We start from the raw sequence: 24,828 nt of genomic DNA, 5'->3' as shown, positions 1-24,828 counted from the left end.
CACGAAACACATGCCAATCAGTAAAACATCTAAAAGTAATTAAGCTGCATTTACAGTACATATCAGGCCCGTACAACAAAGATCTGTACAAATATACGATGGGAAGTTGGGAACAGCCTCCTGCATTTACAGTGAGTATGCATCTTTTCCACTAAAAAACACACATATGCGTTCAGGTCAACAATACAGACTTAAATATCTGGACAGATATACTATGGGACGACCTCATCCTTCTGCTCTTACCTTGGATCCGGTAGACATGTACATGGTTGGCATCAGTCTGAATCAATCACGCCATCGAACTACCCTTGGGGGGCGGCACCCTCGCCCTTCCTAGTGACAGCTACTCCAACTGGAAATCGGGGTTTCTACCAAGCTAAATAAAAAAACGCGATTCAAATCTGAGGAGATGGAGAGCTCGCACCTCTGATGCATGTGGGATTGAAGGAGGACGCTGACGGTGGCACGTCTGGTTCCCCGGGAGGTAGGTTCGACGCCATGGCGCCTGGTTTGGGCCAGCATGTCCAAGCACGCGGCGCTCCTGGGGCTTCCAGAGGGAGGCAGCGCGTAGGTCTTATTATTCACGACCAGGAAGGTTTGGCCGGCGGCGGCGCAATATGGGAAGTATGGCACAGATAAAGAGGGGAGGAGAAGAATTGGAAGACTACCCTAGGTAAAGAGGGAGATGAAAGGAACGACCAGACCAAGAGGCAGGAGTCAGTGCGACGGTGGAAAAGTCAGACGTTTCGTTTCGTTGTAGAAGAAAAAAAGGAATTGCCTTGTGCAGAATTAAAGGCGTGTTGGATGGCCAGTAAGGCTGGTCATAGTGAGGAGTAACTTAGACTAGTGTTATATGCGACATTAGTTTAAGTTACTACCTTCATAATACAAAGTAACATACTAGTAGTATCATAGATGACTTCATTTATTAGCTCACAGACTCATCTTGTCTTGGAAAGTGTTATGTTACAGTAACATATTATGTTACCACCTCTCATTAATTACTTGCCACATAAGTAAAAATTTCTCGAAGTGCGCTATGTTACGGACGAGGATTTAGAGCTCTCGGGTGCTCCGCACCCCTATACGTACAATACCAGGAACAAAAATACCGAGAAATTTGAATTTTTTTTTGGGATTTTGGGATATCAAACATGGGTTCCTGATGCACTTCCGTCTGAAATTTGGTGAAAAAATACCAGGAAACGTATTTGTAGCAAAGAAGACAAAAAATTCCTATGTATAGCAAAACACCGTTTGGGTACATTTTTTCCGGGTAGTAATTCCTTCGCCACGGATACGTTTTTGGGTATTTTTTCGCGAAATTTCACACGGAAGTAGATTGGGAAACCAGGTTTGACATCCCGAAAATTTGGATTTTTTTTATTTTCTGAGAATTTTTTATGGATATTTTTCGTGTAGGGGTGCGGAGCACCCGAGAGCTCCTGTGTATTTTCCGCTATGTTACTAGCTAAGTTACTCCCACTATGACTAGACTAAGCCTGCAGCGACAACATTTAGCGGTGACGTGGCTTCACCATAGGTGAGGTAAATCAGAAGAATTGCTGACATGGCTAGATGATGATGTGGACGGGTTTCATGTTGAGAGAATAGGAAGAAGTGGGGAGCAACTTCTTAAAAATGGTAGATTCAGTATACAACTTTTATATGTCAATTTCTCCACGAACAGGACAATCCTGTAAGATCGTAAGCGTTCCTACTCCCTCGAGGGGAGCCGCGTTCAGTTTATATTGATGTTGGCCGAAGCCTGCCTTGGCGTACAAGGTGAAAGAGATACAAGAGTTTGAATAGAACAAGAGATAAGGGAAGAGGTTGAGATTACAATGACATATTCTAACACCCTCCCTTAATCTCAAGCATCCTAAATTAAGACTACTCTTGAACTCTTCAAATGGTCTTGCTGGTAATGCCTTTATAAAACCATCTGCCACTTGATCCTTGGAGGGGATAAACCGTATCTCAAGTTTTTTTGCCGCAACTCTTTCTCGCACAAAGTGAAAAACAATTTTTATGTGCTTTGTCCTTGTATGAAACACTGGATTTGCAGACAAGTATGTTGCTCCTAAGTTATCACACCATAAACATGAGATACGATTTTTCTTTATCCCCAATTCCTTAAGAAGTGATTCAACTCAAATGATTTCAGCAGTTGCATTTGCCAAAGACTTGTATTCAGCTTCTGTGCTTGACCGTGACACAGTGGCTTGCTTTCTAGCACTCCAAGAAATAAGATTAGACCCAAAGAATACTGCAAAGCCTCCACTTGACCTTCTGTCATCACTACATCATGCCCAGTTAGCATCAGGAAATGCACTCACAAGAGAGGAATTAGACCGTTTGAAATGAAGTCATGCACCCATAGTATGCTTCACATATCTTACAATCCTCTTGACAGCTGACCAATGTGGAGAAGTAGGTGCATGTAGATATTGACAAACCTTGTTGACAACAAATGAGATATCTGGATGTGTGAGAGTTAGATATTGTAATGCTCCCACAATACTCCTATACCTTGTGCTCTCCTCCTCTTGAAGTGGCTCACCTTCATATGCTGAGAGTTTTTCTAAGGAAGACAAATGTGTAGGCACTGGCTTGCAATTCTTCATTCCCATGCGAGACAGAAGCTCAACAATGTATTTTTCCTGATTCAACACAATACCATCTTGAGTTTTCTTGACTTCAATACCTAGGAAGAAATGCAAATCACCTAGGTCCTTCAAGGCAAACTCTGAACTCAAATCATGTAGGAGAGCATTAGTAGCATTTTGTGAAGAACTTGCAACTATGATGTCATCAACATATATAAGCACAAAAATGACTACCCCTGCCTTGTCATAAATAAACAAGGATGTATCAGCCCTGGAAGCAATGAAGCCAAGATATTTTAACTGTAGGCTCAATCTGGAGTACCATGCTCTGGGTGCTTGTTTTAAACCATAGAGTGCTTTGTCAAGCTTGCAAACATAATGTGGTAGTGAGGGAGTCCTGGATAGGGGGTGTTCGGGTAGCCGGACTATACCTTCAGCCGGACTCTAGGACTATGAAGATACAAGATTGAAGACTTCGTCCCGTGTCCGGATGGGACTTTCCTTGGCGTGGAAGGCAAGCTTGGCGATGCGAATATTCAAGATCTCCTACCATTGTAACCGACTCTGTGTAACCCTAACCCTATCCGGTGTCTATATAAACCGGAGGGTTGTAGTCCGTAGGACATCAACTCCATATACAACAATCATACCATAGGCTAGCTTCTAGGGTTTAGCCTCCTTGATCTCATGGTAGATCTACTCTTGTACTACCCATATCATCAATATTAATCAAGCAGGAGTAGGGTATTACCTCCATCGAGAGGGCCCGAACCTGGGTAAAAACATCGTGTCCCTTGTCTCCTGTTACCATCCGGCCTTGACGCACAGTTCGGGACCCCCTACCTGAGATCCGCCGGTTTTGACACCGACATTGGTGCTTTCATTGAGAGTTCCTCTGTGTCGTCGCCTTCAGGCCTGATGGCTCCTTTGATCATCAACAACGATGCGGTCCAGGGTGAGACTTTTCTCTCCGGACAGATCTTCGTCTTCGGCGGCTTCGCACTGCGGGCCAATTCGCTTGGCCACCTAGAGCAGATCGAAAGCTACGCCCCTGTCCATCAAGTCAGGTTTGGAAGCTTAAACTACACGGCTGACATCCGCAGAGACTTGATCTTTGACGGGTTCGAGCCACGGCCAAGCGCGCCGCACTATCTCGAGGGGCATGATCTAGCTCTGCCTCTGGACAGTGTCCTGGAGGCCGCACACGCACCGATTCCGACCCCTAACTCGGAGCCTATTGCGCCAATCGAGGATGAGCGGTTGGACGTCACCTCGGGGGCTGCGATCTCAAAGGCGATCGAGCCGAGCGCCAGCCCCGCACTCTGCATGACCCGTGACTCCGAGGATCCGGACTCCTCCCCGGACTCCGAACCCCCCGCGCCCCTGCCAATCGAATCCGATTGGGCGCCGATAATGGAGTTCACCGTCGCGGACATCTTTCAGCACTCGCCTTTTGGCGACATGCTAAATTCTCTCAAGTCTCTCTCTTTATCAGGAGAGCCCTGGCCAGATTACGGTCAGCGAGGATGGGATACGGACGATGAAGAAGTTCAAAGCCCACCCACCACCCACTTTGTAGCCACTGTCGACGATTTAACCGACATGCTTGACTTCGGCTCCGAAGACATCGACGGTATGGACGACGATGTAGGAGACGAACAGGAACCAGCACCTGTAGGGCGCTGGAAGGCTACCTCGTCATATGACATATATATGGTGGATACTCCAAAAGATGGAGATGGCGATGTAATAGCGGGGGATGACACTGTCACATCCCTAGCTGCTGGTAGTGCTCTAGGCTAGCTTCATGTGTGCATCATGTTTAAATTCTGAAATTTGAACTGAGGGAAATTGGAAGCCTCAAAACCCTAAATAAAAGAAGGGCAGAAACCCTAAAAATCTCATTCATTGTTCCAAAATGCTCTTCTTAAATGTTTGATAATTTTTGGCAAGGGTTCTGGTCCCAACCAAAATATTGAACATTTTTAAGGATTTATTTTTGGGACTTTGGATTTAATTCATTAGCTATTTGAATTTGAATTATATTCATATAATTAGAATATAATTTCAAATACCCCTGAAATATTTTATAAGCTTTTGGAAAAGTCCATCTAGCAATATAAAATATTCAGAGGAGTTTTTGGCATTGTTTGAATTATTTTAAATTCAAAACAGTGGCAAAATAAATTAAATAAAAACAAAACAGAAGAAAAATATGAAACAGAACAGAACTTACCTGGCGCCACTTACCTGGCCCAGCTCCATCTGGCCGGCCCAGCCCACCTCCTCCCCCTTGTCCTCTTCCTCCTCTGCCAGGAGGACGAACAGAGGCGAGGCGTGGCGCGCGCCCGAGAGGCCTCGGCCACCTCCTGCTTCCTGGCCACCTCCTGCTTCCCCCGGCCTCCCTAGCAACGCCACGACGAGGCCTCGTGTCCCCTCGCTCCTCTTCCTCCCCCGCTGCATCCCCTCTCTCCTCTGTTCCCTCTCTCTCGCCCGGACCGAACGGAGCCGCCGCCACCGACGAGCTCCCTCGCGGCCACCGCCACCCCCTCTCCTCCCCGACGCGCTCCCGAGCTCCGCCGGTCCTCCCTCATCCTCCTCGTCGTCTCACGCGACCAGAAGACCCCCTGGATGCCCAGCAGCGCCGTCGCCGACGCCATCTTCGTTTCCTGCACCGACGGCCGCCGTCGACCGATTCGTCGTCACCAGGCCGCCCCGAGGCCGCTGAGATCACCTACGACCCCGCCGTGAGCTCCTCTTCTCTTCCCCTCACTCCGCGCACTTGATTTCGTCCCCTAGCTCCATCTTCCACCACGGCCGAAACTCGCCGCCGCCGTGCCTCGTCGCCGTCGTGGCCAGAGCCACTGTGGCTCGAAGCCGGGCACACCACCGTGCTCCACACCTCACCAGGAGCACGTAGCACGCACCAACGCCTCCCCTAGCGCCCTGCATCGCCTAACCCGCGGGTGCCCGAACTCCGGCCGCCGCCTCCCTCGCCGCTGCCGACGCCACAGCCAACCCCAACTCCTCTGGCTTGCTCCATCGGATGCGCACGAGCTCGAGCTCCCTGTAGAACCCCTCCGTGCGTCGAATGGGCGCCGGAGCAGCCATTCCGGCGAGCCACCGCCGCGTCTGGTCGTTGCCGGCGGTTAGACGCCGGTGGATTAGCCGGGCTGACCAGGGATTTGACCCCCCTGGGTCACTGACGTGTGGGCCCGTCCCCTGCTAACCTTTGGTTAAGTTAATAACTAAGTTTAATTAAGCCACTGACTCACTGACATGCGGGCCCGGGCCGACTAATTAAACTAGGTTAGGTTTAAGTTATATTAGGATTAGCCGTAGTCACTGACCAGTGGGCCCCACTGGTCAGGTTTGACCAGCAGCAGCGTCTGTTGACCTGCTGACGTCACGGTGACGCAGTGCTGACGCAGTAAATTCATTTCTGGATTTATTATTATTCAGGAAATTCCAGAAAATGGTAAAAAACTTCTAAAAATCATAGAAATTCAACCGTAACTCCAAATTAAATAATTTATATATGAAAAATTATCAGAAAAATCCAAGGAATCCATCTGTACCATTTTCATGCATGTTAGAACAACTTATAGCTGCTGTTTAGCACAAATCAATTAAATGGCATTTGAATAATCACATATGGAGTTTGAATTTGAATCTTGTATTCAAACCAACTTCATTTAATCTGTTGCTAGTTGCATTAGCCCAAAACACATTCATTTTGCCATGTCATGATCATGCATCATATTGTGCATTGCATTGATTGTGTTCCCTTCTGTGTTGCCGGTATTGTCCCCTCTCGATAGACGTGATATCGATGATGTGATCGTTGACACTGATGAAGAGCTATATTATCTTCAGAAGTGCCAGGCAAGCAAAACCCCCTTGTTCATTCCGATAAAATCCCACTCTCTCGCTCCTGCTCTCTTTTACTGCATTAGGACAACAACGACATATTTGTGTCAGGACCCCGACTCGATGTCACATCGATCTAGCTGGTAACACCTCATATCACTTTGCGGCCTCACGCACGGTATTCCCACGGGTGTCGCCTTACCTTTTCCCGGGACCGTTTGCGCCTTTTGGCTCACGTATATGATAGTGTCGCTAGCATCCATATGATAAAGAGCCCGGGCTGACATGACTAGTCGTAAACCCAAAGTGGCACAGACTTACAAGGACAGGCATCCATGACCCAGCTTCGAACGTGTCGGTCATCAGCAAGTGGGTCCGGGCTGTAGCACTGGGCTAGCAGGACTCCGGTAAACCGGGCTGTAGCGGGCTAACAGGACTCCGGTACTCAAAGCGTGACATTTCCCCGAAGGGACAGACACAGGAACGAAGAAGGACACATGCCGGCCAGCCTAAGTGTTCCAGAGCAGTAGCAAGCTACCATGGCTCAGCGGTAACACTAGGAGACATTTCCCGGTAAGAGAGGCTACTAAAGATAAACAACTAGATAGTCAGATCCCACACATACCAAGCATTTCAATCATACACACAATATGCTCGATATGTGCAAATACAACGAAGCATCACAACATGACTCTACGACACAAGTACTTTATTTAAGGCTCAGTGAGCCATACATAACATACACAAAGGTACGGGTCTCACGACCCAACATACAAGTCATACAGTCATACAAACCAGCAGCGGAAGTAACTTGTCTGAGTACAGACAACTAGTAAAATAAAAGAGGCTTGGAAAGCCTAGCTATACTACGTGGTCCTTCACAAGCTCAGGGTCACCACCTGGGTCTTTAGCCTACTCGTTGATGTCAACGTCTACATAGAACCCATCAGAAGGGGTTGCAGCGTCTTCTGTAAAAATGTAGATTATAGCAACATGAGTACAAAGGTACTCAGCAAGACTTACATCAGATCCTACATACATGCATAGTATCAAGAAGGGTTGGTGGAGTTATTGCAGCAAGCCAGCTTTGACTCTTGGCTAGGCTATCCTACGATACTCCAACTTGAAATGGTTTTGCGCACACGAGTCCACTACTCACCACTTCAATACACTACCGAGGATCCACCTCCGTCTTCCTACGGAAGAGCCATCCTCGGCACTCACACTTATCTTGAGGCTTTTAATAGTTTCCATTTACTTGTCTATGAACTGTATAGGCAACCAAGTAGTCCTTTACCGCGGACGCGGCTATTCGAATAGATCATGTTAACCCTGCAGGGGTGTACTTCTTCATACATGTTTCCACCACTTAGCGTCTGCACACGACATGTGCTCGGCAGACTTCAAGCGAAAGCCGACGTGGGTGTAGACCACGACCTACCTAAACACTTAAGCCTCTAGTCCAGGTTTATCGCCTATTCAGGTTCCATCCGCAGGGAGTCCGGCCGAGGTTTCCCATACGGCCCCGAACGATGTGAACAGGGTTCCCGAGATACCTAACGGGTATTCGGTACACCCGGCCACGTACCTACCGCATCACAGCCCACCCCTACGGTCAGCGCTGTCCACGGCCTCCAGTAGGCTACAAACACCAGAAACTACTTGCAACTCCTGGACAGAGAGCTAGGGTGAATAAGAAGTCGAGCGGGGTCATATTTCAGGGCCCAATGCATGGTAGTAGCTGATTCTTAAATCACACATACAGATCTCAGTGCTTAAGGTCGGCTTCAATGAAACAACCCACCATGTACTCCTACATGGCCTCTCATCGATACCTTTACCAAATCGTGTTCACCACACCACTCTCATTACCGACATAACATTTCACTCTAGCCCATCACCCAGATGAACCAGACCTGACACGACTCTAAGCATAGCAGGCATAGCAAGGTAGGAACAACACATACATATGGCTCAATCAACTCCTACACATGCTAGTGGGTTTCATCTAGTTACTGTGGCAATGACAGGTCATGCAGAGGAAATGGGTTCAACTACCGTAGCACACAGCAGTTTGAATCGCGTTGTCTTAATGCAGTAAAAGAGAGCAGGAGCGAGAACATGGGATTGTATCGATATGATCAAATGGTTGGTTGCTTGCCTGATGGTTCGATGCACTGATACGGTTCTTCGTTAGGGTAATCACGGTACTCCTCGGGGACAGAACCTGTCGCAAAGGACATCGATACACAAGCATCACCAAACAATGTGCAACAATATGATGCATGCATGAAACATGGCAATATGAGTGTGTTGGGCTAATGCAACTAAAACCAGAGGGTTTGAACAAATTTGAATCAAGGATTCAAATTTCAAATTCAAATATGGCCTTTTAAAGTGCCTTTTCTTGTTCTGCTTAAAACATCAATTTAACTTGTTTGATCATGCATGAAAATAGTACAGATGGATAGATTGGATTTTTCTGATCATTTTTCATATATAATTTGTCCAATTTGGAGTTACAGAATAAAAGTTATGAATTTTTGAAGTTTAAATAATATTCTGGAATTTCCTGATTTAATTTAATTCCAGAAATATAATTATTGCGTCAGCATGACGTCAGCATGACGTCAGTGGTCAACTGTGGCTGGCTGAGGTCAAACCTGACGTGTGGGGCCCACACGTCAGTGACAGGGGGGTTAAACAGGATTAAATTAATCCTAATTAGGGGTTAGTGGCGCTGGGGCCCACTGTCAGTGTCAGGGGGGGTTGACTAACAGTAGTTAGCGCTAACCTAACCACCTGGCCGACAGGGCCCACGCGTCAGTGACCCTGGGGGGTCAAACCCCAGGTCGGACAAGTCAAACCCCACCGGCGACATGACGCCGGCGAGGCCCGAGACGGCGGCGAAAGTGCTTTTTGCCATTCCGGCAACCAAATGGACGGCGGAAGGCATCTACGTGTTGCTGAGGTTGAGCCGCGACTATTGGTGGTGGTGGTTGGGCTCGGGGTGGCCGGAGTTGACGGCGGCGAGCTCGGCTGCGGCGGCCGGAGTTCGGGTGCGGTCGGGATCAGTGTTGCAGGGGGTTTGGGGAGGCGTTGGTGCGTGCTGCGTGCTCCTGGTGAGGTGGGGAGCACGATGGTGTGCTCGGTTGGGCGCTACGGCGACCGTGGCCACGACGGCGACATCGCCGGCGGCGTGGAGCTCTCGGCCGAGGTGGGGCTAGGGCCTAGAAGTCGAAAGAGACCAGGGAAGAAGGGGGAAACGATCCGGGGGCTCACCGCGGAGCTGCAGGGATGGTTAGCGGGCTCGGGGACGCGCTGGTGACGGTGAATTCGACGGCGACGACGGTCGGAGCCCGAAGAGGGGAACGGCGACGTGGCGGCGATGCAGGGCTTCCGGGGACCCGTGGAGCGGTGGGGAGGAAGAGGGAGTCGAGGCGGAGCTTCTGAGCTAGTCGGGGGAGCGAGGGGTGGCCGGAGACGATGGCTATGGCGAACGGCGGCGACGGTGGTGTTCGGCCGTGAGAGAGAGAGAGCGAGGGAGAGGAGAGGAGAGCCGGGGGAGAGTGAGAGAGAGCAGGGGGAGAGGCGTGGCGTCGTCCAGGGCGTCGAGCGAGGAGGGGAGGGCAGGCAAGCAGGCGAGCAGGTGGCGTGGCGCGGTGGCGCGCGCGCGCGCCGGCCACACTCCCCTCCCTCTGTCGGGACGAAGACGACAGAGGAGGGAGGTGGGCTGGGCCGGCTGCTGGCTGGGCCAGCCAGCTGGCTGGGCCGCACAGGGAGGAGCCCAGGTAAGCTTCTCCCTTTATATATTTTTCTGTTTTCTGTTTTATTTAATATATCTGCAACTTTGTTGAATTAAATAAAATACCTAGGCAACTTCAAAAATCACCAAACTATCCTGGCTCATAGTTGGATTATTTCCAACATGAAACATTTTAGTTTGGAGATATTTGAGCATTTAAATATTTTATATTATTTTAAATGCCCAAATTCAAATATTTATGATTTAATTCAAAAACCCTAGGATGGCCTAGGAAAATGTGCACCACTTTTGGCAGAGGTTCTGAACCAAGACAAAAATGATGGGCATTTTAGAAGGGCATTTCAGGTTCATTGAAAAATTATTTTAGTAACCCTAGTTGGTTTCAGAGGGGACTGGGGGTTCTGTCATCCCCATTTCAAGTTTCTGATGAAAGAGTAAACATGATGCAACACTCTAATGCATGACTAGCTAGGTTGTGACAACTCACCCCCACTCAAAAGAATCTCGTCCCGAGATTTGGGTTCCTCCGGGAAGAAGGCGGGGTACTCGAGTCGAAGACGATCCTCCCTTTCCCAAGTTGCTTCATCCTCAGAATGGTGCGACCATTGAACCTTGAGGAAACTTGATGTTATGACGTCGGTGGTACGCTCGGCCTGATCGAGGATACGAATGGGGTACTCTCGATATGTAAGATCATCTTGGAGATCAAGCGTTTCGTGGTCCACTTCACGGATAGGATCCGAGAAGCAACGCCTGAGTTGAGAAACGTGGAAGACATCGTGAACTCTGGAGAGGTGCGGAGGTAGTTCCAACTGGTAGGCAACTTCTCCTCGTTTGGCAAGAATGCGAAAAGGTCCAATGTAACGAGGAGCCAATTTGCCTTTGATACCGAAACGATGGGTTCCCTTCAGAGGGGTGACCCGAAGATAAGCCTTCTCGTCAACCTCGAAAGTCATAGCCTTATGTTTTCGGTCATATTGACTCTTTTGACGGGATTGGGCTGTTTTCAACTTTTCACGAACGATACGAACTTGTTCTTCTGCTTCCTGAATCATATCCGGGCCAAAGAATTGTCTTTCCCCGGTCTCTGACCAGTTAAGGGGTGTTCGACATCGTCGTCCATAGAGAACTTCAAAAGGGGCTTTACCCAAGCTAGATTGATAGCTGTTGTTGTAAGCGAATTCGGCAAATGGAAGGCACTTCTCCCAGTCCATTCCGAATGAGATAACAGAGGCTCGAAGCATGTCTTCTAGAATTTGGTTGACGCGTTCCACTTGACCACTCGACTGAGGGTGGAAAGCGGTGCTAAAGGAAAGACGGGTTCCCATAGCATTTTGGAAACTTTCCCAAAATCGAGAGGTGAAAAGACTTCCTCGATCCGAGTTAATTTCCAAAGGAACACCATGGAGGGACACTATTCGGGAGATGTATAAGTCTGCCAGCTGACTAGCGGTTATACTCTCACGAACAGGTAAGAAATGAGCTACTTTGGAAAGACGATCGACCACGACGAAAATAGCATTATTCCCTCTTTTGGTCCTGGGAAACCGGTAATGAAATCCATACCAATTTTATCCCATTTCCATTCAGGAATAGCTAAGGGTTGAAGGGTGCCAGCAGGCCGTTGATGCTCTGCTTTTACACGACGACAGACGTCGCAATTTGCAATATACTGAGCAATTTCTCTCTTCATCCTAGTCCACCAGAACCTCTGGCGTAGGTCCTGATACATCTTAGTACTACCGGGATGAATGGTGAGAGGAGATTCATGAGCCTCCTTAAGGATCAACTGCCGTAGATGCTGGTTCTTGGGAACCACTAGACGGTTCTCAAAGTACACAACACCATGATCATTTGTGGAGAAACAACTAGCACCTCCGCTAGCAATGTTCTCCTTTGATCTTAGCTATTCCCTTATCTCGCTTCTGGGCAGCAATGATTTGATCCGTAAGAGTAGGTTTTCGCCACCAAGGTGGAAAGAAATCCTTGAGGAACAATGTGAAGGTTAAGCTTTCCGAAATTCCTCATGGAGAAGCGGTTGACTTTGTTGTAACATCAGATTGTTACAATAAGATTTACGACTTAGCGCATCAGCCATGACGTTGGCTTTCCCTGGGGTGTAGGTTATTCCTAAGTCGAAGTCTGTGATCAATTCAACCCAACGTCTCTGCCTGAGATTCAAATCCGGTTGGGTGAAAATATACTTCAGACTTTGGTGATCAGTGAATATTTCGCAACGATTACCGAGGAGGTAATGTCGCCAGGTCTTAAGTGCATAGACTACGGCTGCAAGCTCTAGATCATGAGTAGGATAATTCTCCTCATGTGGGTGCAATTGCCGTGAAGCGTAGGCAATTACGTGTCGATCTTGCATGAGAATGCAACCTAGTCCTTGTCGCGAGGCGTCGCAGTAGATAACAAAGTCCTTGGAGAAGTCTGGCGGTACCAGTACGGGAGCAGAAGTCAGGCGTCTTTTCAGTTCCTGAAAGCTGTGCTCACATTGTGGAGTCCATTCGAACTTCTTATCTTTCTTGAGGAGTTCGGTTAGAGGTTTAGCAACTTTGGAGAAGTTCTCGACAAAGCGACGACAATAGCTCGCTAAGCCTAGAAAACTCCGAACTTGCTTGACCGATTCGGGTGGAGTCCAGTTAAGGACGGCTTGAACTCGCTCAGGGTTAACAGCAATACCTTTACCAGATATTACATGACCCAGATAGGTCACTTCTGACAACCAGAATTCACATTTAGAAAATTTGGCATAAAGGCGATGCTCTCGAAGTTTCTTCAACACTAGCCTTAGATGTTCGGCATGTTCTTCCTCGTTCTTGGAGTAGATGAGTATATCATCGAGATAAACTACGACGAATTTATCCAAATACTCCATGAAGATTGAGTTCATTAACCGAGAAAAGGTGGCTGGAGCGTTGGTTAAACCGAAGGACATGACGGTGTACTCGTATTGGCCATAACGAGTAACAAAGGCCGTTTTAGGAATGTCCCCGTTTCTGATTTTGATTTGATGGTAGCCCAACCTCAAATCCATCTTGGAGAAGACTGAGGATCCAGCGAGCTGATCATACAGGTCGTTGATCCTGGGAAGCGGGTATTTGTTCTTGATTGTGACCAAGTTGACAGGTCGGTAATCTACAACCATCCGGTCCGTACCATCCTTCTTCTTGACGAATAGGACGGGGCAAGCCCACGGAGATGAACTAGGTCGGATGAAACCCTTTTCAAGGACTCATCGAGTTGTTTCTTAAGCTCGACTAGTTCTAGGGGTGCCATCTTATAAGGTCTTCTAGCAATCGGAACGGTTCCTGGGATGAGGTCTATTATGAACTCAACATCCCTGTCAGGTGGAACACTTGGCAATTCCTCTGGAAAGACATCCGGGAAGTCACGGACTACCGGAACGTCCTCAAGGTCTGGCAAAGGGCTGGCGTTAAGAGAATATAATTGTCGCTTGGCTATTCGGGTCAAGACATTGACTATCTTCCCCGAAGGATGGGTGAGTTGAACAGTCCTAGAGAAGCAATCAATTTTGGCTTGATGAGCTGACATCCAGTCCATACCCAAAATGATATTAATATCTGAAGATTTAAGGGCTATCAAAGACGCAAGAAAAACAAGTCTGTCGACTTGGATTTCATTTCCATAACTTACCCTAGAGGTCTGCCATCTAGACCCAGGGGTAGAGATTTCCATAGTGGATGGCATGTCACAGAATGCAACGTTATGCAAACGAGCATAATTTTCAGATATAAAAGAATGAGAGGCTCCTGTATCGAAAAGAACAGATGCCGGGTGGCAATTAACAAGAAGCGTACCGAGAACGACGTTGGGATCCTCTTGAGCTTCTTCGGCAGAGATACAGTTGACATGGCCACGTGAAGCGGTGACCGGCTTAGCATGAAACACTTTCCCTGTCGGCTTGCCACGGCCAACAGCTTTAGCAGATTGATTGGGGTTGGTCTGGGGACACTCACGCATATAGTGACCAGATTCCCCACACTTGAAACAAGTCACGGAACTGGTACGTGGAGGAGCATTATTGGTTGGACCCCCATAGGGCTTGGCTGGAGCAGACTGTTGAACGGGGCGAGGCGCCTGGAAGGATGGCCTCGGTGTGAACCTGGGTGGCAGGGCGGTGTTGGGCACCCACACGCGGCGCTTCTGAGGACCAGCACCGGATGAGGAACCCGTGTCACGGCCATGCTTGCGTGTTGCGTCATAGTCAGTCTGACCAGTTTCAGCACTGATGGCTTTGTTGACAAGTTTCGAAAAAGATGTGCACTCATGCAGACGGAGGTCGCGGCGAAGCTCAGGACTAAGGCCCTTACGGAACCTTGCTTGCTTCTTGGCGTCAGTAGAAACTTCCTCAGTTGCATATCGGGCGAGATTACCAAACTCCCTGCTATAGGCATCCACAGAAAGTCGGCCTTGGGTGAAACTGCAAAATTCTTCACGTTTACGGTCCATGAGACCCTCCGGAATGTGATGTTCACGGAAAGCCTCGCTGAATTCAGCCCAAGTAGTGACATGGCCCGCTGGGCGCATAGCTCCATAATTCTCCCACCATAGACTGGCGGGGCCTTCAAGATGATATGCAGCAAAGGTGACCTTGTCAGCCTCCGCTACCAGCGCGGAACGCAGTTTGTGAGAGATACTGCGAAGCCAGTCATCAGCGTCGAGAGGCTCGACGGAGTGGTGGAACGTGGGTGGATGCAATTTGATAAAATCACTGAGTGACACCACGTTAGCCCTCTGATGGTGTGCTGTATTCTGTTCAATACGCTCCAACAAACGGTTTGTCTCCCGCTTGTTTCTCTCAGCTTCCATCATCACCTCGGCTAGTGAAGGAGGATGAGGCAGATTTTCATTCCTGGCTTCACTGCCTTCGGCCTGCTCTTGAGAAGCAGGGTTAGCGCGCGTGTTGACCATCCTAGGTAAACAAGACAATGATTTAGTCAGGATGGTAAAATTCCGACATAGGATTATAATGTAAGGAATAACTCGGAATGCAAGATGATCATCCGTATGACATGGTAGATACAGAAACTGCTTCTTTTATTCCATCGTCATACACACCATACAGGGTTTAGTACAAGACCAAACAAAGTACTATTACGGTGAAAAGAGGATTACATCTCATCGGAGGCATTCCCAGCTCCTATACATTATTTTTCTACACCTCCGGAAGGAGTACAAACTAGGTCATATCCCACGAGTCACGCGGGACGATAGACGACACAGCTAGTGCGAACTAGTGATACTACCACTAACTCAGACCGATCCGTAGTAGTCCTCGTAGAAGTCACCTCCATAGCCTGGAAGCTCAACATGATCATCCGGAAACAGACGGTCTCGCGGAGCTTGTGGACCATAGGGGCTAGGATGAGGCCTTGGACCAACAAACGGTGGCCTGCGGGGACCGCGAGGTGGGGTGATGCCTCCTACATCACGCCAAACCATCACGTCTGGCAGAGCAGATCTCACAGGATAGAGATCGCGCATATCTGAATATCCAGCTTGCACCGCCGGTGCGAACCGAGTCAAAGTGGCCCAGTGGTCAGCACGGGTGTTGAAGAGCTCTAGCCTTAAGGCCCGATTTTCACGGTCCTTATCCTCGAGCATCTCAGCAGTGGTGCGAGTCCGTGAATCCTCCTGAGTGGAGTCAGCATAGATAGCCTGGAGATACCCTTGTGCTCCCGGAAGTGATCCTGGCATATACCGGAAATCAGAGTCCCGAAATAACCCAGATCTGACTCGCATAATGGTCATCATAGAGTAGGCGGCGTCCTGCACAGCCATCTCAATAGTAACCCCGAGTCCATAGGAGCAGTGAAGAGGCTCGGTGGATCCAGGATAAGATGGAAATATCCTGACAGTGCAGAGATACTGGCTTTGATTAAAATCTCGGAATTGCTCTTCGACCGTGTACTCGGGATACCAGCGGTATCCAGCCTCAGTCATTACCCTGACCAACTTAGCAGTATGGCCGGGTACATCTAGGCATCGAGTCAGGCGAACCACTTGATTGAGGTCGCGAGTGGCCATCTGAAAGCACAATCATAATGCAAAGGCATTAGAATTTCTAGCAAAATTTCGGCAGCATAACAGCTGTAAATGCTCAAAAAGGATTTGAGACATTTGACAAAGGATTTCGTACACACTCAACATCATCATATCAAAGTTCTGAAACCATTCTGGCAACATAATGTGGTAGTAGAACTGAACTAGGCTGGTAACCATCAAACTTATAAGGTACTACTGATTAGTAACACGTGATCCTGATAGAGAGAATAGATCCTAATTCCTTAACCCCCGGTGGAAGAATGGACTGACTCAGATCAGAAAGTCATAAGGTATAAGGAGTAAAAAGAGCCTTACGTTCCAACCCACAAACAATTCCCCTACATATAACTAAAGAATTTCTAGACTCAACATCGACCAGTTTGGCTTGGAGAACCTACAGGCAGTCCGGCTCTGATACCAATGCTGTCAGGACCCCGACTCGATGTCACATCGATCTAGCTGGTAACACCTCATATCACTTTGCGGCCTCACGCACGGTATCCCCACGGGTGTCGTCTTACCTTTTCCCGGGACCGTTTGCGCCTTTTGGCTCACGTATATGATAGTGTCGCTAGCATCCATATGATAAAGAGCCCGGGCTGACATGACTAGTCGTAAACCCAAAGTGGCACAGACTTACAGGGACAGGCATCCATGACCCAGCTTCGAACGTGTCGGTCATCAGCAAGTGGGTCCGGGCTGTAGCACTGGGCTAGCAGGACTCCGGTAAACCGGGCTGTAGCGGGCTAACAGGACTCCGGTACTCAAAGCGTGACATTTCCCCGAAGGGACAGACACAGGAACGAAGAAGGACACATGCCGGCCAGCCTAAGTGTTCCAGAGCAGTAGCAAGCTACCATGGCTCAGCGGTAACACTAGGAGACATTTCCCGGTAAGAGAGGCTACTAAAGATAAACAACTAGATAGTCAGATCCCACACATACCAAGCATTTCAATCATACACACAATATGCTCGATATGTGCAAATACAACGAAGCATCACAACATGACTCTACGACACAAGTACTTTATTTAAGGCTCAGTGAGCCATACATAACATACACAAAGGTACGGGTCTCACGACCCAACATACAAGTCATACAGTCATACAAACCAGCAGCGGAAGTAACTTGTCTGAGTACAGACAACTAGTAAAATAAAAGAGGCTTGGAAAGCCTAGCTATACTACGTGGTCCTTCACAAGCTCAGGGTCACCACCTGGGTCTTTAGCCTACTCGTTGATGTCAACGTCTACATAGAACCCATCAGAAGGGGTTGCAGCGTCTTCTGTAAAAATGTAGATTATAGCAACATGAGTACAAAGGTACTCAGCAAGACTTACATCAGATCCTACATACATGCATAGTATCAAGAAGGGTTGGTGGAGTTATTGCAGCAAGCCAGCTTTGACTCTTGGCTAGGCTATCCTACGATACTCCAACTTGAAATGGTTTTGCGCACACGAGTCCACTACTCACCACTTCAATACACTACCGAGGATCCACCTCCGTCTTCCTACGGAAGAGCCATCCTCGGCACTCACACTTATCTTGAGGCTTTTAACAGTTTCCATTTACTTGTCTATGAACTGTATAGGCAACCAAGTAGTCCTTTACCGCGGACGCGGCTATTCGAATAGATCATGTTAACCCTGCAGGGGTGTACTTCTTCATACATGTTTCCACCACTTAGCGTCTGCACACGACATGTGCTCGGCAGACTTCAAGCGAAAGCCGACGTGGGTGTAGACCACGACCTACCTAAACACTTAAGCCTCCAGTCCAGGTTTATCGCCTATTCAGGTTCCATCCGCAGGGAGTCCGGCCGAGGTTTCCCATACGGCCCCGAACGATGTGAACAGGGTTCCCGAGATACCTAACGGGTATTCGGTACACCCGGCCACGTACCTACCGCATCACAGCCCACCCCTACGGTCAGCGCTGTCCACGGCCTCCAGTAGGCTACAAACACCAGAAACTACTTGCAACTCCTGGACGGAGAACTAGGGTGAATAAGAAGCCGAGAGGGTCCATTGGTTTCGGGCCCAATGCATGGTAGTAGCTGATTCTTAAATCACACATACAGATCTCAGTGCTTAAGGTCGGCTTCAATGAAACAACCCACCATGTACTCCTACATGGCCTCTCATCGATACCTTTACCAAAATGTGTTCACCACACCACTCTCATTACCGACATAACATTTCACTCTAGCCCATCACCCAGATGAACCAGACCTGACACGACTCTAAGCATAGCAGGCATAGCAAGGTAGGAACAACACATACATATGGCTCAATCAACTCCTACACATGCTAGTGGGTTTCATCTAGTTACTGTGGCAATGACAGGTCATGCAGAGGAAATGGGTTCAACTACCGTAGCACACAGCAGTTTGAATCGCGTTGTCTTAATGCAGTAAAAGAGAGCAGGAGCGAGAACATGGGATTGTATCGATATGATCAAATGGATGGTTGCTTGCCTGATGGTTCGATGCACTGATACGGTTCTTCGTTAGGGTAATCACGGTACTCCTCGGGGACAGATCCTGTCGCAAAGGACATCGATACACAAACATCACCAAACAATGTGCAACAATATGATGCATGCATGAAACATGGCAATATGAGTGTGTTGGGCTAATGCAACTAAAACCAGGGGTGTTTGAACAAATTTGAATCAAGGATTCAAATTTCAAATTCAAATATGGCCTTTTAAAGTGCCTTTTCTTGTTCTTCTTAAAACATCAATTTAACTTGTTTGATCATGCATGAAAACAGTACAGATGGATAGATTGGATTTTTCTGATCATTTTTCATATATAATTTGTCCAATTTGGAGTTACAGAATAAAAGTTATGAATTTTTGAAGTTTAAATAATATTCTGGAATTTCCTGATTTAATTTAATTCCAGAAATATAATTATTGCGTCAGCATGACATCAGCATGACGTCAGTGGTCAACTGTGGCTGGCTGAGGTCAAACCTGACGTGTGGGGCCCACACGTCAGTGACAGGGGGGTTAAACAGGATTAAATTAATCCTAATTAGGGGTTAGTGGCGCTGGGGCCCACTGTCAGTGTCAGGGGGGGTTGATTAACAGTAGTTAGCGCTAACCTAACCACCTGGCCGACAGGGCCCACGCGTCAGTGACCCTGGGGGGGTCAAACCCCAGGTCGGACAAGTCAAACCCCACCGGCGACATGACGCCGGCGAGGCCCGAGACGGCGGCGAAAGTGCTTTTTGCCATTCCGGCAACCAAATGGACGGCGGAAGGCATCTACGTGTTGCTGAGGTTGAGCCGCGACTATTGGTGGTGGTGGTTGGGCTCGGGGTGGCCGGAGTTGACGGCGGCGAGCTTGGCTGCGGCGGCCGGAGTTTGGGTGCGGTCGGGATCAGTGTTGCAGGGGGTTTGGGGAGGCGTTGGTGCGTGCTGCGTGCTCCTGGTGAGGTGGGGAGCATGATGGTGTGCTCGGTTGGGCGCTACGGCGACCGTGGCCACGACGGCGACATCGCCGGCGGCGTGGAGCTCTCGGCCGAGGTGGGGCTAGGGCCTAGAAGTCGAAAGAGACCAGGGAAGAAGGGGGAAACGATCCGGGGGCTCACCGCGGAGCTGCAGGGATGGTTAGCGGGCTCGGGGACGCGCTGGTGACGGTGAATTCGACGGCGACGACGGTCGGAGCCCGAAGAGGGGAACGGCGACGTGGCGGCGATGTAGGGCTTCCGGAGACCCGTGGAGCGGTGGGGAGGAAGAGGAGGTCGAGGCGGAGCTTCTGAGCTAGTCGGGGGAGCGAGGGGTGGCCGGAGACGATGGCTATGGCGAACGGCGACGACGGTGGTGTTCGGCCGTGAGAGAGAGAGAGCGAGGGAGAGGAGAGGAGAGCCGGGGGAGAGTGAGAGAGAGCAGGGGGAGAGGCGTGGCGTCGTCCAGGGCGTCGAGCGAGGAGGGGAGGGCAGGCAAGCAGGCGAGCAGGTGGCGTGGCGCGGTGGCGCGCGCGCGCGCCGGCCACACTCCCCTCCCTCTGTCGGGACGAAGACGACAGAGGAGGGAGGTGGGCTGGGCCGGCTGCTGGCTGGGCCAGCCAGCTGGCTGGGCCGCACAGGGAGGAGCCCAGGTAAGCTTCTCCCTTTATATATTTTTCTGTTTTCTGTTTTTATTTAATATATCTGCAACTTTGTTGAATTTAATAAAATACCTAGGCAACTTCAAAAATCACCAAACTACTCCTGGCTCATAGTTGGATTATTTCCAACATGAAACATTTTAGTTTGGAGATATTTGAGCATTTAAATATTTTATATTATTTTAAATGCCCAAATTCAAATATTTATGATTTAATTCAAAAACCCTAGGATGGCCTAGGAAAATGTGCACCACTTTTGGCAGAGGTTCTGAACCAAGGCAAAAATGATGGGCATTTTAGAAGGGCATTTCAGGTTCATTGAAAAAATTATTTTAGTAACCCTAGTTGGTTTCAGAGGGGACTGGGGGTTCTGTCATCCCCATTTCAAGTTTCTGATGAAAGAGTAAACATGATGCAACACTCTAATGCATGACTAGCTAGGTTGTGACAACTTGTTACTTGCTGCGGTAGCTGAACCCCTTTATCCTTTGCATGACCTGTCATTGCCACAGTAAATAGATGAAACCCACTAGCATGAGTAGGAGTTGTTTGAGCCCTGATGTGCCTACTCATTCATGCTTGTTTGTCATGCCTGCTACTGCTTAGAGTTGAGTCAGGTCTGATTCATCGGGGATGAATCAGAGGCGGGTGAACATGTCCTACTGTGTGTGAGCTAAGTGTGTGAACATGATTTGGTAAAAGGTGTCGGTGAGAGGCCATGTAGGAGTACATGGTGGGTTGTCTCATTGAAGCCGTCCTCAAGAACTGAGTTCTGTGTTTGTGATCCATGATTCAGCTACTACCATACATTGGGCCCTGAAATATGACCCCGCTCGACTTCTTATTCACCCTTGTCCTCTGTCCAGGAGTTGCAAGTAGTTTCTGGTGTTTGTAGTATGCTGGAGGCCGTGGACAGCGCTGACCGTAGGGGTGGGCTGTGATGCGGTAGGCACGTGGCCGGGTATACCGGGCACCCGTTTGGTGTCACGGAACCCTGTTCACATCGTTTGGGGCTGTGAGCGAAACTCCGGCCGGATCTCCTCATGGATGGAACCCGAATAGGCGATAAACCTGGACTAGAGACTTAGGTGTTTAGGTAGGTCGTGGTCTACACCCACGTCGGCTTTCGCTTGAAGTCTGCCGAGCACATGTCGTGTGCAGACGCTAAGTGGTGGAAACATGTATGAAGAAGTACACCCCTGCAGGGTTAACATGATCTATTCGAATAGCCGCGTCCGCGGTAAAGGACTACTTGGTTGCCTATACAGTTCATAGACAAGTAAATGGAAACTACTAAAAGCCTCAAGATAAGTGTGAGTGCCAAGGATGGCTCTTCCGTAGGAAGACGGAGGTGGATCCTCGGTAGTGTATTGAAGTGGTGAGTAGTGGACTCGTGTGCGCAAAACCATTTCAAGTTGGAGTATCGTAGGATAGTCTAGCCAAGAGTCAAAGCTGGCTTGCTGCAATAACTCCACCAACCCTTCTTGATACTATGCATGTATGTAGGATCTGATGTAAGTCTTGCTGAGTACCTATGTACTCATGTTGCTATAATCTACATTTTACAGAAGACGCTGCAACCCCTTCTGATGGGTTCTATGTAGACGTTAACATCAACGAGTAGGCTAAAGACCCAGGTGGTGACCCTGAGCTTGTGATGGACCACGTAGTATAGCTAGGCTTTCCAAGCCTATTTTATTTTACTAGTTGTCTGTACTCAGACAATGTACTTCCGCTGCTGGTTTGTATGACTGTATGACTTGTATGTTGGGTCGTGAGACCCGTACCTTGGTGTATGTTATGTATGGCTCCCTGAGCCTTAAATAAAGTACTTGTGTCGTAGAGTCATGTTGTGATGTTTCGTTGTATTGCACATATCGAGCATATTGTGTGTATGATTGAAATGCTTGGTATGTGTGGGATCTGACTATCTAGTTGTTTATCTTTAGTAGCCTCTCTTACCGGGAAATGTCTCCTAGTGTTACCGCTGAGCCATGGTAGCTTGCTACTGCTCTGGAACACTTAGGCTGGCCGGCATGTGTCCTTCTTCGTTCCTGTGTCTGTCCCTTCGGGGAAATGTCACGCTTTGAGTACCGGAGTCCTGTTAGCCCGCTACAGCCCGGTTTACCGGAGTCCCGCTAGCCCAGTGCTACAGCCCGGACCCACTTGCTGATGACCGACACGTTCGAAGCTGGGTCATGGATGCCTGTCCCTGTAAGTCTGTGCCACTTTGGGTTTACGACTAGTCATGTCAGCCCGGGCTCTTTATCATATGGATGCTAGCGACACTATCATATACGTGAGCCAAAAGGCGCAAACGGTCCCGGGAAAAGGTAAGACGACACCCGTGGGGATACCGTGCGTGAGGCCGCAAAGTGATATGAGGTGTTACCAGCTAGATCGATGTGACATCGAGTCGGGGTCCTGACAGCGTTGGCATCAGAGCCGGACTGCCTGTAGGTTCTCCAAGCCAAACTGGTCGATGTTGAGTCTAGAAATTCTTTAGTTATATGTAGGGGAATTGTTTGTGGGTTGGAACGTAAGGCTCTTTTTACTCCTTATACCTTATGACTTTCTGATCTGAGTCAGTCCATTCTTCCACCGGGGGTTAAGGAATTAGGATCTGTTCTCTCTATCAGGATCACGTGTTACTAATCAGTAGTACCTTATAAGTTTGATGGTTACAAGCCTAGTTCAGTTCTACTACCACATTGTGTTGCCAACATGGTTTCAGAACTTTGATATGATGATGTTGAGTGTGTACGAAATCCTTTGTCAAATGTCTCAAAATCCTTTTTGAGCATTTACAGCTGTTATGCTGTCGAAATTTTGCTAGAAATTCTAATGCCTTTGCATTATGATTATGCTTTCAGATGGCCACTCGCGACCTCAATCAAGTGGTTCGCCTGACTCGATGCCTAGATGTACCCGGCCATACTGCTAAGTTGGTCAGGGTAATGACTGAGGCTGGATACCGCTGGTATCCTGAGTACACGGTCGAAGAGCAATTCCGGGACTTCAATCAAAGCCAGTATCTCTGCACTGTCAGGATATTTCCATCTTATCCTGGATCCACTGAGCCTCTTCACTGCTCCTATGGACTCGGGGTTACTATTGAGATGGCTGTGCAGGATGCCGCCTACTCCATGATGACCATTATGCGAGTCAGATCTGGTTTATTTCGGGACTCTGATTTCCGGTATATGCCAGGATCACTTCCGGGAGCACAAGGATATCTCCAAGCTATTTATGCTGATTCCACTCAGGAGGATTCACGAACTCGCACCACTGCTGAGATGCTCGAGGTTAAGGATCGTGAAAATCGGGCCTTAAGGTTAGAGCTCTTCAATACCCGTGCTGACCACTGGGCCACTTTGACTCGGTTCGCACCGGCGGTGCAAGCTGGATTCTCAGATATGCGCGATCTCTATCCTGTGAGATCTGCTCTGCCTGACGTGATGGTTTGGCGTGATGTAGGAGGCATCACCCCACCTCGCGGTCCCCGCAGGCCACCGTTTGTTGGTCCAAGGCCTCATCCTAGCCCCTATGGTCCACAAGCTCCGCGAGATCATCTGTTTCCGGATGAACATGTTGAGCTTCCAGGCTATGGAGGTGACTTTTATGAGGACTACTACGGATCGGTCTGAGTTAGGGGTAGTATCCCTAGTTTGCACTAGCTGTGTCATCTATCGTTCCGCGTGACTCGTGGGATATGACCTAGTTTGTACTCTTTCCGGAGTTGTAGAAAAATAATGTATAGGAGTTTGGAATGCCTCCGATGAGATGTAATCCCTTTTCACCGTAATAGTACTTCGTTTGGTCTTGTACTAAACCTTGTATGGTGTGTATGACGATGGAATAAAAGAAGCAGTTTCTGTATCTACCATGTCATACGGATGATCATCTTGCATTCCGAGTTATTCCTCACATTATGTATTCCTATGTCGGAATTTTATCATTCTGACTAAATCTTTGTCTTGTTTACCTAGGATGGTCAACACGCGCGCCAACCCTGCTTCTCAAGAGCAGGCCGAAGGCAGTGAAGCCAGGAATGAAAATCTGCCTCATCCTCCTTCACTAGCCGAGGTGATGATGGAAGCTGAGAGAAACAAGCGGGAGACAAACCGTTTGTTGGAGCGTATTGAACAGAATACAGCACACCATCAGAGGGCTAACGTGGTGTCACTTAGTGATTTTATCAAATTGCATCCACCCACGTTCCACCACTCCGTCGAGCCTCTCGACGCTGATGACTGGCTTCGCAGTATTTCTCACAAGCTGCGTTCCGCGCTGGTAGCGGAGGCTGACAAGGTCACCTTTGCCGCATATCATCTTGAAGGCCCCGCCAGTCTATGGTGGGAGAATTATGGAGCTATGCGCCCAGCG

The 24,828-nt window shown here is 48.8% G+C and overlaps 1 pseudogene; it reads left to right on the top strand.

Moving 5' to 3' along the window:
* The first annotated feature begins 498 nt into the window (after positions 1 to 498).
* LOC123056715 (isoaspartyl peptidase/L-asparaginase-like) overlaps positions 499 to 24,828 on the top strand; it is a 41,846-nt pseudogene continuing 17,516 nt past the window's right edge.

The sequence above is a fragment of the Triticum aestivum genome, chromosome 3A, assembly GCF_018294505.1.
Source record: "Triticum aestivum cultivar Chinese Spring chromosome 3A, IWGSC CS RefSeq v2.1, whole genome shotgun sequence".
Taxonomy (NCBI): Eukaryota; Viridiplantae; Streptophyta; class Magnoliopsida; order Poales; family Poaceae; genus Triticum; species Triticum aestivum.
This window is presented reverse-complemented; position numbering and strand designations above follow the sequence as displayed.